The 15,048-nt window shown below is 38.3% G+C and overlaps 1 pseudogene; it reads right to left on the bottom strand.

The window, feature by feature from the left end:
* Positions 1–8,591: 8,591 nt before the first annotated feature.
* Positions 8,592–15,048, bottom strand: part of LOC104874005 — a 29,931-nt pseudogene continuing 23,474 nt past the window's right edge.

The following is a 15,048-nucleotide window of genomic DNA, read 5'->3' as shown; positions in this document are numbered from 1 at the left end:
ATATATATATATACATATAATTTGAATTTTTGGAAACTTTAACTGTGCTGTCAACTTTGTAAAACATTATCCCAGTTTACTGTGTTGAGTTGGCATTGTACAGAAATTAACAGCCATATTAGTCTAGATATGTTAATTTTTTTCCATTTCTACAGGGGTAATGCACTGCATTAAATATGTAAGGTCATATCTATATGGGTTTGGTTACAGAAACTAATAAATTATTCTCTAAATAATGAAAAAAAGAGAATAATATAATACTACAAGAGCAAGAAGCAACTTAAATATGTTCAAGGACCATTTTCATCTTCAGAATTAAGGATTATTTTAATTTTACATCATTGCCTTTTCTCTTTTACTTTCCTTTTTAGTTTTATTTTAGGATTCCCTATTTTTAATGTTCATATGGAGATTTCTTTAAGTGAAATACCAAATAGTTTCTCTGGTGTGAAAAACTATAATAGTACACAAGATCCTAATGAGATAATTAATAATGTGAAATAAAAAGTAAAGGGCTAAAGGTGTAGGGAAAGTAGGAAGGGTGGGGGAAAGGTAATAAGGGAGAGGAAAAAAATATGAGAAAATGAAAAAATGGAAATAAAGTGTTTGTAAATGGGGAAGGGAGAGGGGGTGAAGGGAGGGCAGGAACAAGGGGAAAAAATGAGAATCAAGACCTGTCATGTAAAGGCACAGGATCCCAGTAATGAATGTAATTGCATTGTATACATAGATTGCACCAATAAACTCAATAAAAATGAAAAAAAAGATAAATACATTTAACAATGGCTATTCTGTACTACGATATACATCCAAGTTTGTTTCCAAGATGTCATCATGATTGTCATGCTAAAATATTATCATTATATGTGGCTCCTGATTACAAGTTTTTCTGTTAACATTCTACAAAAAATTAACTACTTAAACAACCATGACTAATAAAATAATAGCCCTCTAGCTATATTTTAAATTCCAGGATACTTGCTATCTAGATAGTTATGATACTTAAACTCCCACTATTCTACTGATGTCACTGATCTTCTCTTCTGGATGTTCAACCACCAAAGTACAGAGACCAACACTAACAGGTAACTGGGCTAAGGAGATCACCAATATTTTGGCTCTGGCCCTCCAAGGTCATCAAAGATCCAAGGTGTGAAGGAACCTTTTCTACAACATCCTACATCTTTGGTAAGTCACCCAAGCTCCTGAACAGAGAGACTGCTGGACACCAGAGGACAAATGTAATGTGTGCTAAAGGAGGGTCACCAAAAATATCTTCCATGCTTTTACTAAAAGCACCATAGTCAAGCAAGGCTGGGACCCATCCTAACAGCTGACACTGAGTGCTGAGAGGCCCTATACATAGTTCCAAAATAATGCCTAAAGAGACTTAACTGACTTTGACAGATAACAAGAGGTTCATATTGATTAACACAGGTCTTGCTCTAATTTGGTTTTAAACAACCAACAGAAAAAAATAACGAAAAGAGGCAATCAATAAACAGGCACTAGTGATAGACTTTTTGAGGCCCATTCTCCTCCCAAATATTCCTCTTGATTAAGACACCCGCCTCCAAAATGTGTTAGTATAGGTCTGTACTTTTCCCAGAGGGCCTGAGGCCTTTCCTATAAAAACAGAGGGATTCAGAGGTATACAAGATTTTATTAAAAATTCCAAGGTTTGGTCTGCCCCTCTCCATAGACAGTGACAATGGGCCAGAATTTATAACAGGTTGTACAAGATCTATTTAAACTATTATACTACTTATTGTCCTCAGAGTTCTTGTAAGGTTAAAAAATGATAAATTGTACCATTAAGATAAATGTTGTCAAATAACATCGGGTTATGAGTTAATCAGCTCCCTTTGGCCTTCTTTAAAAGAGATACCCCAAATCATACTGGGTTCTCCCCATATGAGGTCTTGTTTGGAAGGCCACCCTGTATCTTGAGAGACTTTATATATGAAAAGGGCCATATATAAGACACTTATGGTTACTCCCACAGCTGTCAAGGTAACTAAAGTTCAGCTACCACCACTCTAAAGTAAAGCAGGTCTATCCAGAGAACTTCATGGACTTTGACTCCAGGAGACAATACACTCAAAGCCCTGCTCTGAACTTAAGTCCCTTCCAGGATGGTTCCATTACTCTCGTGTTCAATCATATCTTCATGCTCCTTTCCCAGTCTTATTCACAGGACCTCACCTACACTATTCAGCCACCTCCACAGGACCTCTGAAGGTCAAACTTACTCGAATTCCAGAAGACCTGGTTGCCCAGGATCCTTCACCATCATCTAGTCCTGAGTCAGATAATCCAACCTGTTTACCCTCTCATCCTCTCATGGGGTATTGTGCCACATTTCACACTACAGCACCCATTGATATCCTAAGTGCTCTTATATTAATACTCCTGGGACTTGTCCTTGGGATAGGATTGGCCACAGTATCTCCTCCCAATTATAATTTTACTTCCAGGTGTTTACTCTCATTGACCTACTACCTCATAATCTCATTCTTTGCCATTCTTAATTGCTGGAAACAATGATGGTTCCTCTCCTGCTCCTGTTTTCTCTCCTAAACCTTACCCAAGCCAATAGGCCCCTGGTATATACCTTGACTCCATAGAAAGCCAGCCCAATCAGATCAGCATATCCACCTCTCCTCCACATCATTCAAAGTTCCCACTGATCCCTTATGGCAGTCTGGAAAGATGTGGGGTCTCAGGCTTTAAGTGAAGGGGACGGATCCAGGTTTAGAGTTCACCATCACTTGCAGGCCTTGAACACCCAAGACTGCTTCACCTCCATCTGTTATCCAGGTTGTACATAATGTCTCCTCTGAACTCCACCACTTAAACCAACCCCTGGCCCAACTACAAGGCAGTGCCTCAGTCTTACAGAAAACATGGCCATACCAGAGATATCTTTAAACAACTCCATCTCCAACATAACGACACTGTATAAAACAACTGGTCAAAAATTAATACCTCTTAAAATGCTCTCTGTGCTGCAGTTCTTTTGGCCCCCAATTTCTATATAATACAGGAGATGAGAGAGCCTCCATCCCCATAACTAGGATGGCCTGAGCCCAACAAAAAAAAGTGTTACAGGTGGCCATTATGCCCCTCATAACAGCACTGGGCATAGCAGTAGGTATGGTTACAGGAACAGCAGAATTGTCCCACTCTGTAGTCCAATGAAAATACCTGACAGAACAACATGAAAAAGACATTACCCCACTTTCTAAGGTGATCCTGACACTTGAACAACAGATCAATTAACTTTCTCAGGTGGTCCTGCAGAACAGATGAGGACTTGACCTTCTATTCGCAAAAAAGGGAAACTTTGTTTGGCTATCCAAAAAAAAACTGTTCTTTTTTTTAATAACAAATCAGGAATGGTACCTGATCAAATCCACCGACTTCAGGAGAGCCTAGAAAGGCGATGCAGGGAGCGTGAATTGGGGACTAATGAAAGACTAACTAGCTGGTTCAACAGTCCTCTACTGACCTCTTTACTGCCCTTTATGATCTCTCTATTGGTTATCTTTACTCTGTTGGCAGTTGCCCCCTGAGTTCTCCATTTTATTCAATCCCAGGTTAGTTGCCTCTCCATTCAATTCTCCCGACAGATGGCTCACCAGCTGATACTTCAGGTCAGAGACTTAAGCGAGACCACCGTGTTTACATGACAGCCAACAGACTAACCATAGCTCAGATCTTGGCTCAGTTTAAATAAACATTTTCTAAATGATCTTTGGATTGATATTTTCTGGTTTGCTCCCACCCTTGTCCTATTACCTGCACAGCCAACTGGGTCACTAACACATGACTCCAGAAAACTTTATCAGACTTTACCCCAACTGAAGTCACAATCCTTACCTTTTTACTTGTTCTTAGTAACCCTCCAACTCAGTCCACAGTCTCATACAAATTATGTTCTACCCCTCTCTCCTCCCTCATTAATTGATTTGTGTGCTTGGACTTTTCTCAGGAAGCCCTACCAACAATTCCAATAAAAATGCTACTGCTGTCAACAATTCCATGTTCATAAAGGACAACGCAGCCAGCCAGCCCCACACCTGACCCTAGGTCTACTCATTGCCCCAGACTTGGCAAGAAATAGTTACAGAAGACAGATACATTGTCCCCTTCCCCTGGCATGTGGTTTGCACTGGCCACCATTTCTCATCTAAAACCAAAGAGGGGGGAATGTTAGGGAATTGATCAGGTTGAAGTATACTGTGATGCTGCCATCACAGTCTGCATTCTCCTGGTGCTTCTTGGCTCTTAGAATGACTTCATGCTCTTATCTTTACTTTCCTTCCCACCATGGCCACAGTGAGACAGAGAAATTGAAGCCTGTTTCTGCAGAGCTGAACCCATAAAAGACAACCTGGCCTGTGATAGGTTAAAAGTAGCCCACTCCTCATGAATAAGCAATAGCCCAGCCCAAAACCAATGAAAGGATCTTCCTTTCTTTGTTCTCTTCTTCTCTTCTTCTCTTCCTTCTCCTCTTCCTCCTCCTCCTCCTCTTCCTCCTCCTCTCTCTCTCTCTCTCATCTCTCTACACCCACCCCTTGAATAAAATCTCCAGTCAGACCTCTCAGTGTGTGTGTGTGGCCTAGTTGTTGAGTGTCACTATTCCCTTTCACCTAGAATAGCAAAAGCCATTCTAGGTGACAGAGACATGGCAGGGGGTATCACAATCCTCAACTTGAAACTATACTACAAAGCCACTGTGATAAAAATAGCATGGTACTGGCAAAGAAACAGATTCAAGGATCAGTGGAATAGATTAGAAGATGCAGAAGCAACTCCAGACACTCAGCTACCTCATCTTTGACAAAGGAGCCAACCATCCTAACTGGAGGAAAGATAGCCTCTTTAACAAAAGGTTTTACAAAAACTGGATTTCAACCTGCCAAAGATTAAAACTAAACTCTTATCTTTCACTATGCACTAAACTAAAATCCAAGTGGATTAAAGATCTAAATCTTAAAACAGAAACACTAAACTTGCTGGAAGATAAGCTAGGTAGAACTCTTGAAGACATTGGCATGAACAAATCCTCAGTAGCACAGGAGCTACCACAAAGAATCAACAACTGGCATCTCATCTTTTTCAACAGCTTCTGCACTGCAAGAAAAACCATCAATAGAGCTAAGAGACAACTACAATGTGGGAAAAAAATTTTACCATCTGTTCCTCAGACAAAGGTCTACTATCTGGACTATATAAAGAACTCAAAAAAATTTGGACTTCCAAATTTAAAGATCCAATTCAAAAATGGGCATCTGAAATGAACAGACATTTCCCAGACAAAGAAGTAAAAGCAGCAAATAAATATATGAAAAAATGTTCAACATCACTAGTCATTTGAGAGATGCAGATGAAAATAACACTGAGATTTCATCTCACCCCAGAAAGAATGGCTGCTATCAAGAAATCAACCAATAACAAATGCTGGTGGAGGTGTGGGGATAAAGGAACACTTCATTGTTGGTGGTAGTGCAAACTGGTGCAACCACTGTAGAAATGAATATGGAGATACCTCAAACAACTAGGATTGGAAGTCTCATTTGACCCAGCTATTCTCCTGATGGGTATCTTCCCAAAAGAATTAAGAGAATCATACTACAGTGATATATGTTCACCCATGTTTATAGCAGCACAGTTTGTCATAGTTAAAACTTGGAAACAGCCCAATTGCCCATCAAATGGAGACTGGATAAAGAATATGTGATTTTTTTAAATAAAATGGAGTACTGATCAGCCATAAAGAAGGAGAAACCAGATATATTTGTAGCTAAGTGGTTGCACACTGAGAACACACTCTTAAGAGAAATTAATAGGACACACATGTAAATGCCATATAGTCTCTCTGGTGTGATAAACTAAAAGTGTAAATAAGGGTCAAATGTATAATTGGTATTTTGAAATAAAGAAAAGGTCTAAAGGTATTGAGCAAATGGGGGGTGAAAGGTAAACGGGGAAGAGGAAAGGAAGAGAATGAAAACAAATTCTTTGTAAATAGGGAAGGATAGAGGGAGGGAAGGAGACTAGGGTTAGGGGGAAATAGGGTTATGGAGAATAACACCAATACTCCAATAGGGGTGAAAGAAGGGATATTACTATTAACTTTACATAAATAAATTTATATGGAAAAACTATGAACACAAATTATATCACCACAACAAAATGCACAAATTCCTAGGAAGACATACAGCAAATAAACTTGTTCAAGAAGAACTTGCAAATATGAATAAGTCTATAAGTAAGAGACTGAATTAGAAGGAAAAATATGCTTTCACAATGAAAAAGAAATCTCAATCCTAGATGCTTCACTGGAAATTTTTATTTATTTATTTATTTATTTATTTATTTGTTTATTTATTTATTGTACCAGGGATCAAACTTGGGACCTTGCATTTGCAAGGCAGGCAGCAGTCTAAAAATATTTTTAGAAGAAGAATCAGTCATTCACAGCCACAGACATTATTGTGGTTTACAGTTAAAATGATGCCTCAAAATCTCAGGTATTTGGGCAGTGCCTGGATCATGGAGGCCTTTCAGTGAATTCATACACTGATGAGTTCAACTGTTCCTCTGCTGTTAGGAAGTGGGGCCTGGATGGAGGGATGGATCACTGCGGGTGTGACTTGAAAGGGTGTGTTATTGTTCCTGGCTTCTCCCTTCCTCCTCACTCCCTCTTTTCTTGGCATCCATGGAAGGAGCAGCTGTCTTTTGCCAGGCCCTTCCACCATGCCATTTCTGTCTTGGAGCAGAATCCTTTCCAAAATGAGCCAAATTAAACTCCTCCTTCAAGTTCCCAATAATGGAAAGTGGAAAATACAGACATAAGTCCTTCACAAATCTTAAAAAAAAAAGCAAAAAAAAAAAAACCAGGGAAATATTTTTCAATGCTTTCTGTGAGGCCAATGTACCAAAAGCAAATAAAAACATCCAAGGAAAAGAAAAACTATACAAATATCCCATAGGTATACAGATACAAAAATTAGCAATAAGATTCTATCAAATTAAGTCCAACAATATAAAAAAGTATTATATATGGTGTCAAATGAAATTCATCCCAGGAAGTCAAGGATGGTTTGCATTGACAAATCAATGTGGTACACCATATTTATATAATAAAGGTAAAAGAAAAACCACATAAACATTCAACAGTTACAGTAAAAAGTTTTGATAGTTTTAAACACCCTTTCATGATGAAATCACTCGATAAACTTGAACCTGATAAATACCTTCTACAAAAACATGGTAGCAAATATCCTATTTATTAGAGAAAGACTAAGGGTTTTTTTTTCCTCTAAAATCATAAGTGGGGAGGTAGGGGAGTAAAAGGGGATGAAAAAAGAATCACCATGCATTATGTACATGTACCAGTTCCCCATGAGGAATGTAATCACTATGCACTGCAAATATACACCAATAAAAAATAAAACTTGAAAAAAAGAAAAAAATGGATGCCACTCATTGGACACAAATTCTAGGGTATGCATCATATTTTATTTTGATTTTTTTTAATATGAACTATTAGTTAATGCTCCATCCTCTCAGAAACTTTTATTTTCTCTGTGAATAGGTCATTGGAGGAAAGTTTCACCATGGGACTATGCATAAGGACTCATAAAGTCAGGGTGCAGGGAAAGAAGTCATAAGGGATAGTGCCACACTGTAGAACAGGTGACTGTAGGAGGCCACAGGTACCCTAAACTTTAAGGATTCAAGGAAATAACAGTTTTAGCACCTGGAGTAAGTAGAGAGGGTCACCTGAAGAGACTGTAACCTTGGGGCCTAGTCACAACCAATTTGAAGCAACACTGAAGAAAGAGAATGAATTACCCGTTTCCCTACCCTCCACCAACTCTCACAACAATGTTTTCCATTGGCAAAACCCAACCAGAAGCCACAGAGCAACAGCACATGCCATGCAATGGGGAGCCTTCCAATGGGAGAAGGGGAGAAGGATCTGCAGAGGCAAATGGAAGGTGTCAAGCATCAGTGGCTTTGCCGTTTGACAATAAACCTGAGACAAGTGTTCTAGCAGCCATGAAGCCAAGGTCCAGAAGAGTCACTGTCATTATACTCATCTGGCTACATCCAATTCAAGGTCCTGAAACACTCCTTCCAGGGAACCGGGCATCTTGGGAGAAAGTTGGTATGGTCTGCTTTTCTATCCCCAATTGTCTTTTATTCTATAAACTAACACTAGTCAATTGGTTCACATATTAGGCTAGGGGAAATTAGGATAAGCTGATGCCTTTAAAACTCCTTTCCTCCCCAGAGCCCTCACAAGTCCTCTTTACTCCTAGACTTTGGGTCATAAATATTTTTAGCTTTCCTTACTAACGTCTTCCTTTCAACTAATTATGAATACATTTTCTTTTCCTCTTTCCTTCCATGCATTCTGAAATGTTTTTAGTAGCTCATACCAGGATGTAAAAAAAAAACACACTAGGTTTTAAATGTCCAAAATTAAATTATTATACCAGTTTATATTAAAAAAGAATTGTTTTATTTCATTATAATATCCATTTCCATAGCTTGAAGTCAAAATTTGTAAGATCTTAGCTGATCTGTACGTTATTTGCTTCTTTAAAATAATTTCTGAACCACTCTGCGTTCAACTTTCTGTTTAACACTCAGATACAGGATTTTGGAAAGGCCACAATCACCAACTCCATGAAGTGGTGAATTGGTCCTTGTTTTGGAAAATCCTCCGGGTATTTATCCAGAAATGTACGTTCATGACATTCTGAAACACCATCATCAAAACCTGCTTCAAAACCTGTTAACTGGGAATTCCCAGTTTCCCTTATTTTGTCCACTGGATCATTTCTTCAAACCCATTCTGAAAGGGCTGTTCATTTACTGTGGCTAACAGCTTTGCAAATTCCACATCCTAAAGAGAAGGTGACATCTCTGTCTCAGGTGTTTCTTCTGTAAATTGCTCCATATCAAAAATATTAAGTCTCTTCCTTTTGAATAATCTTTAAGACTTTAAGACCAGCTATCACCAAGAGAACCGTCAAATCTTTCATCAAGCTGAATCTGATGCTTTGGTCTTGACGCTCTAGTTTTAGCAGATCTGGCAACTTCCCTATCTGATATCATGTCACCAAAGCTGGTTTTAGGTTTCTCTCCCTCTTTCTGCAACACGGAGTCCTCCTCATGCTGCTGCTGCCATGTGAGCAGCACTGACTTGGTCACCTGCTTGTCAAAAGGGAGAGAAGCTGCGACAAGCAGATACAGCTGCCACCAGTGCAGGACCAGAGGGCTCATTTTGCTTCTCTGGAACATCTTCTACACTCTCGGGGGCTTGCCAATTGCAGCCTCCACATTTTTAAGTGGTTTTCTGCTGGGTGGCTTTGTTGTTTGTACATTTACTGTGCTTAATGAAACTTTCATACCCTTAACAATGTCTAACATGTTTTTTTTTCTCTCATCTTTGATGATGTCTTGGCTCTTTGAAGTTTTTTTTTTTAATATATCTCTAATGTTCTACAAATGAGTAGAGTCAGCAACAGAGGTAGTCATTGCACTTCTTATGGAAACAAAAGTAATTTAACAACAACTGTCATTTATCATGACAAAAATTCTCCTTCTTCATGACTAAATGAAGAACTTGGTTCCTTGACTCCTTGATAAATTATCTACTATCTTACTTACTTTTTCATTGCTAAAACCAAATACCCAACATCCATTAGTTAAAGTAGGAAAGGTTTATTTCAGTCACAGTTTGTAAAGGTTTCAGTCCATAGCTGGTTCCAAGGGTGGCAAGGAGGCATCACACTGGAGAAACAGTCCATGGCAAAGCAGGCAAGAGGCAGCAGCAGTGATGAAAGCCTCCCTTTCCCTTTTGCCCCATCAAGGCTACAAGCCTTTTTTGTGGTGCCACCCACACCCAAGGTACTGCTCCCATTATCCACACCCAGAACTTTGCTAAACCAATCAGTGGACTAATTTAGTAACATACACCCTTAATCCTGATACTGTATCACAAACTCTAGATCCAGCTAGCTTCAAAAAGCTCCATCTATGAGCACACAAGGCTGTGGGGGGACATCTAGAGATAAGCCATAACCTTCACTTAGGCTGCTGTTTCCCTAAATCGAGTTTGCAAAATATCATCAGAGGTACAGTAAAAAAAACAGGTACCATCTTATAATGAGCAAGTTCTTAAATAGAATACAAAAAAGCATTATAACAGAAATGATACATTTATTTCATTAGACAGCTTGTATTATCAAATGATCATTTAAAGCATGGAAAAATAGGTCACATAAACTAAGAAAAATATTTGCAATACATATACCTAACAAAAGACTTGTATCTAGAATATATAAAGAACTTCATAAATCAGTAAGAAAACTTAATTTTTTTCAAAGCAAGTACCAGAGAGATACTTGGCAAAAAAAGATATTAAAATGACTAAATAAGCATATAAAAATATACCAAACAACACTACTTAGTAGGGAAACATTTCCTAAATAAATAGCTACCTTTTTACAAAAATGAAAATGTAAAAGTTGGTAAGAATGTGAAACAACTTGAACTTTCTTAAACTACTAGTGGAAAATATACTGGAGCAATCACTGGAAAAGTGGCAGCATCTATAAAACCTAATAACCTATCCCTATCCTAGCACTACTACACCAGAGTATATATTTAAGAGAAAAAAGTGCCTATATTGACCACAAATATTTCAAGAATGTTCATAGCTGGAAACAATCCAAATGTCCAATAACAAGAAGCATGATAAATGATGTCAGATACATTCATATATGAACTCCTACTCAGGATTTTAAAAAAAAAAAAAGCTGTTACATCCAATATGGGTGAATCTCACAGTCTACTGATCAAAGAAAACACAATAGAGCGTACCACGTAGGATTCATTTATATGATGTTGAAAAACAGGCAAAACTAATCAATGATGATAGAAATCATTCTTCTATCTATAGTGGTTACCTCTGGGATGGGAGTATCGACTGGAAAAAAAAGCACAGGGAGCCTTCTGAGTTGCAAGGATGGTTCTCTGTCTTCATTAGGGTGATCACTAGTGTTGGAGATATGTGTACAAATGTGCTGAGCTGCATACCTGACATCAATGCACTTCTGTTTATTGCTATGTGCACGTCATGTGCCGTGATTTTGAAAAGTAAAAAATGATCAGATCCCACCCCCCATAGTCCCCCAGTTGGGAAAGACTTGTGTGGATTTAGCAAAATTAAAATGAATGCACTTTGTAGCTCCCTGGGGTGAAACTCTAGCATGACAAACCACCACAAATCCCGAGGGTAATTGAATTGACTCAATACTTGCTCATAATGAAATTCTGCAAGTTTGGATTTAGCTGAGAGCACAGAGAGACTCCAAAGGAGCTATTAAGAAGGATGGTTGAACAAGCTATTATATTACTTTCTGAACATATTTTTAATGAAATAGGTATTTGAATATCTAACTTTAAATGAAATAGGTATTTAAATACACTACTTAGGTAACTCAGTGGAGATCCATTACTACCTAATAAACTAAATCAAGGACTCTACAATCGGTAAGGATAAGGAAAAAAAAAATTTTTTTAGGTGCTTTTTGTTCATTTGCAGCCAAATTCAATAGCTTTCATGCAGAAACCCAGGGGAGTTTTTGGGGAATTCAATCCTTGAATTGTTTCTAGCTAACGGGCTCACTTCTATTTATGGCATTATTTTCTATTAAAGGACAAGCCTAGAAAGTCAAAGAATTTAGAGCCACTGTTTTAGTTGAATAATCAACACTTCCTAAGCTGCTCTTATCATTCTCTTATGAAAGGATGGAAATCCAACTGACTGCTTTTTATCAGCTAAGCTAAAACCTTCTAGGAACAAGAATTTACATAAATATATACAGAGACAATAACTATAAAAATGTAGTCTGTCATGAGAGGAAGGAGTTGTGATCCTGTAAAGGGAACTACTTGAATTGGTGGCTGCCTCCTGACAAAAGACATAAGAATGAGCCTCAGTCACACACTCACACTTTTGCTCGACAGTAGAACTCACCTGAAGACATTTTAACTTTAAAAATGCAAACAAAGTATTTGACATAAAGCTTACCTTCTAAATTCTGAAATTATTTTAAGTTAAATGAGTAACTCTCAAGGTAAAACACCTCCAGTCACACATTAATCTAGAAGACAACCAAATAATGTTTTTTAAAAAATCAAAATCTGAATGAAATTTCATTTATGCAACAATCCATCATCTTGCTACAAAAACCAAAAGACTGAAAAATGCAATCCCTGCTCACTTTCTTAGAAGGAGTTTTCTAGGTCTTTATACCAAAGCCTTCCTTTTACCTTTTTAAAAGTGATTATTCTGCTTATTTATAAGCTTTATTCCGTTCTACCAAATACTGTCTTAGTATCGAGAAAAGCTCTTCCATATCTTTTTCTGGTCTTGTTACAACTACACTTTTATGATATCACCCCTGTTCACATTCTCCTGAGGGAAGTTTGCCGTTATAACTTGTAATCAATCTATAATTTTAAATGATCTTTCAAAAGCAATAGTCAAAATCCCCAACAGTACATCTATCAGGATTTCAACTCCTATTGTGAAAACATATGATGGTTTGTACATTAGTTAGCTGTCAGTTGCTAGAGCTAAAATATGCAACTGATAATTCCCAGACCAAGGCTTTCTCTGCTAATCACAATGACCTTCCTCCAAAATGTCCCAACCATTGACCCTGAAATTTCCTTCATGTTAAAATGCAAAGAAGTATCCAGGATAAGGAATGTTTTAAGGCATTTCCTTTTCTTATAGTTTGGTTGCCCTCAGGAGAGCAAATGGTCCTCGAGGAAATGAAGACTATTTTCCTCCCAGAGTGGGTGCCTGAGCCTGGAGGGCATTGAGTTAGGAAGATTAATAAGGGGAAAAGTAGCTCCATTGTCTGAGGATGGTGATGCTAGCAAATCCTCTTGTATCTCAAGGCCCTAAAAAGAGAATGCTCTAGACACTCCTGGATGAGACCACCGGAAGAAAAAGTAGCTGGGCTCTGGTAAATCTTGGCTTGTGCTCTGATATCAGAGAATGGTCTGAGGTTCTGAAGGATCCCATACAGGAACCAAGAAAGACCTCTGTGAATAGTTGTTGAGCCTCTGACAGTAGCCAACACAGAAAGTCCATCTTGACACTCACTGTTTCCTGACTGTTATTACTATAGCACAATCACTGTTTCTATTATTATCACTACTTGTTCTAGACTCTTTTTTTTGCTATGATCACTACCACCTTTTTCTAAGATCTCTGGGGAGTGGCTGAGAACTGCATTTTCCATGTCCTCTCCCTGTGGGCTTGCAGGTAAGCATCCTCTTAGGCAAGACATGGATTTGAAAGGTAGAAACCAGTAGCCACTCTGCTGCTGAGACAGCAGCCAGAGAAGCTTTGAAGATCTACCCTCTCAACACTTCATGCTGATAACCTTGTAAAGATTTGACTTTACTTACCAAAATCTTACATATTTTAATATATGGAGTACCTGATGTTTTCCTGACAAACTTGACATTTCAAAGTTGTAAGAATTATTACAACATTGAGAGATGTTGATTGTTTTCTTTACAAAACAATTAAACAAATTTCTTTGCAGCCAGTTGGGTAAGTTGTAGAAAGCCTCCATAAATAGGGCCAGGGATTTAGCTCAGTGGTTCTGCCGCCTTGCAAGCACAAGGACCTGAATTTGATCCCCGGTACAAAAAAAAAGTCTCCATAAATACAAAGCTAGCAAATACTGAACCATGGTTCCTAGAAAATGCAGCATTAGGTTCCCATAACTTACTGTCCCATTTTTGTCACTCAATAATGAACAACATTGTTTTATATATATTCCTGTTTAGAAATGCCTTTTTAAATATGCACTGTTTCTCAGTTAATGTTGAACTCATGACAACAGCATTACCATTCATGTATGAATGAATCTGACCTCTCACACATATATTTTCCAAAAGGTATATCAACGAGCCTGGTACTGTGTGGTCACAGCACTTCAGCGCTATACTTAGGGGCTACGAACTATTAAATCATCAACAAAAATATTCACATAATCCATATTCACAAAAAAAATCAAAAAAGACAGTCCTGAGAAGACTGCTAGTTTATGGCATGAGATCCAAGAGACTATGAGGATATGAGCTGCTTATCTGGGGTGGGGGTGTTTCTGGAAGCTCAGGCACCTCACTACTCTGAAACCAGCATGAGTATTGGTTCAGGGCTTCTGGATAACTGTGAGCAAAGAGGTGAATTCACTAATGCAGAGCAGGCAAATAAGGAGCACTGGCTGTTTGAGAAATTAAGTGCCTTCCTGTCCTGACACATTTAATCATTGACAGAATTCAGACCAGAATCCCTGCCTTCTGTGTCTAGATCTGTATCTGCCCTGTGCGGTGTTGATGTGCATGTTTTTTTATATATTTATAAGTAGTCAGGCAATGGAGCAGGGCTTTTACTCTGTTTTCTAGTTTATGAAATGAATGTATAACACAAAATTTCTCTGGAAAACATATGATGGTCATTTGGGGCATGCTGGCTGAGAAGCACGTAGAAAGGGGTCAGCAGTGCCACAAGTTTCATGATGGATTTTTTTTTCACTATTCAGCCAATAAAACAAGGAAATTCCAAAGATGTGAGATTTACTATCAGTGCTCTATTTATTGACCCATATATGAATATATACCTATACAATGTGTGTGTTTGTGTTTGCATGCATATTTTTGTGGTTCTGGGAATTAAACTCAAGGGTCTCTTGGGGGCATTGTGCATGCCAGGCAAGCTCACTGCCACCGAGGAACACCCCCGGCCCCATAGCCAATACTTTTATAAATCTATTTTATTCTGATCTTTTGCTAAAAATTTTACATACCAGCTTACCTAGCAAATGAAGAGAATAGACCAGGAAATCTCTGAGTTTGTACAGAGAAATGTTGCATGGCCCATGGCTCCTGGCACTCACATGTGAAAAATCCATACATTACACACCCTCTGTC

This window comes from Fukomys damarensis, unplaced genomic scaffold (assembly GCF_012274545.1).
Source record: "Fukomys damarensis isolate Sample0158 unplaced genomic scaffold, DMR_v1.0_HiC HiC_scaffold_15, whole genome shotgun sequence".
NCBI lineage: Eukaryota > Metazoa > Chordata > Mammalia > Rodentia > Bathyergidae > Fukomys > Fukomys damarensis.
This window is presented reverse-complemented; position numbering and strand designations above follow the sequence as displayed.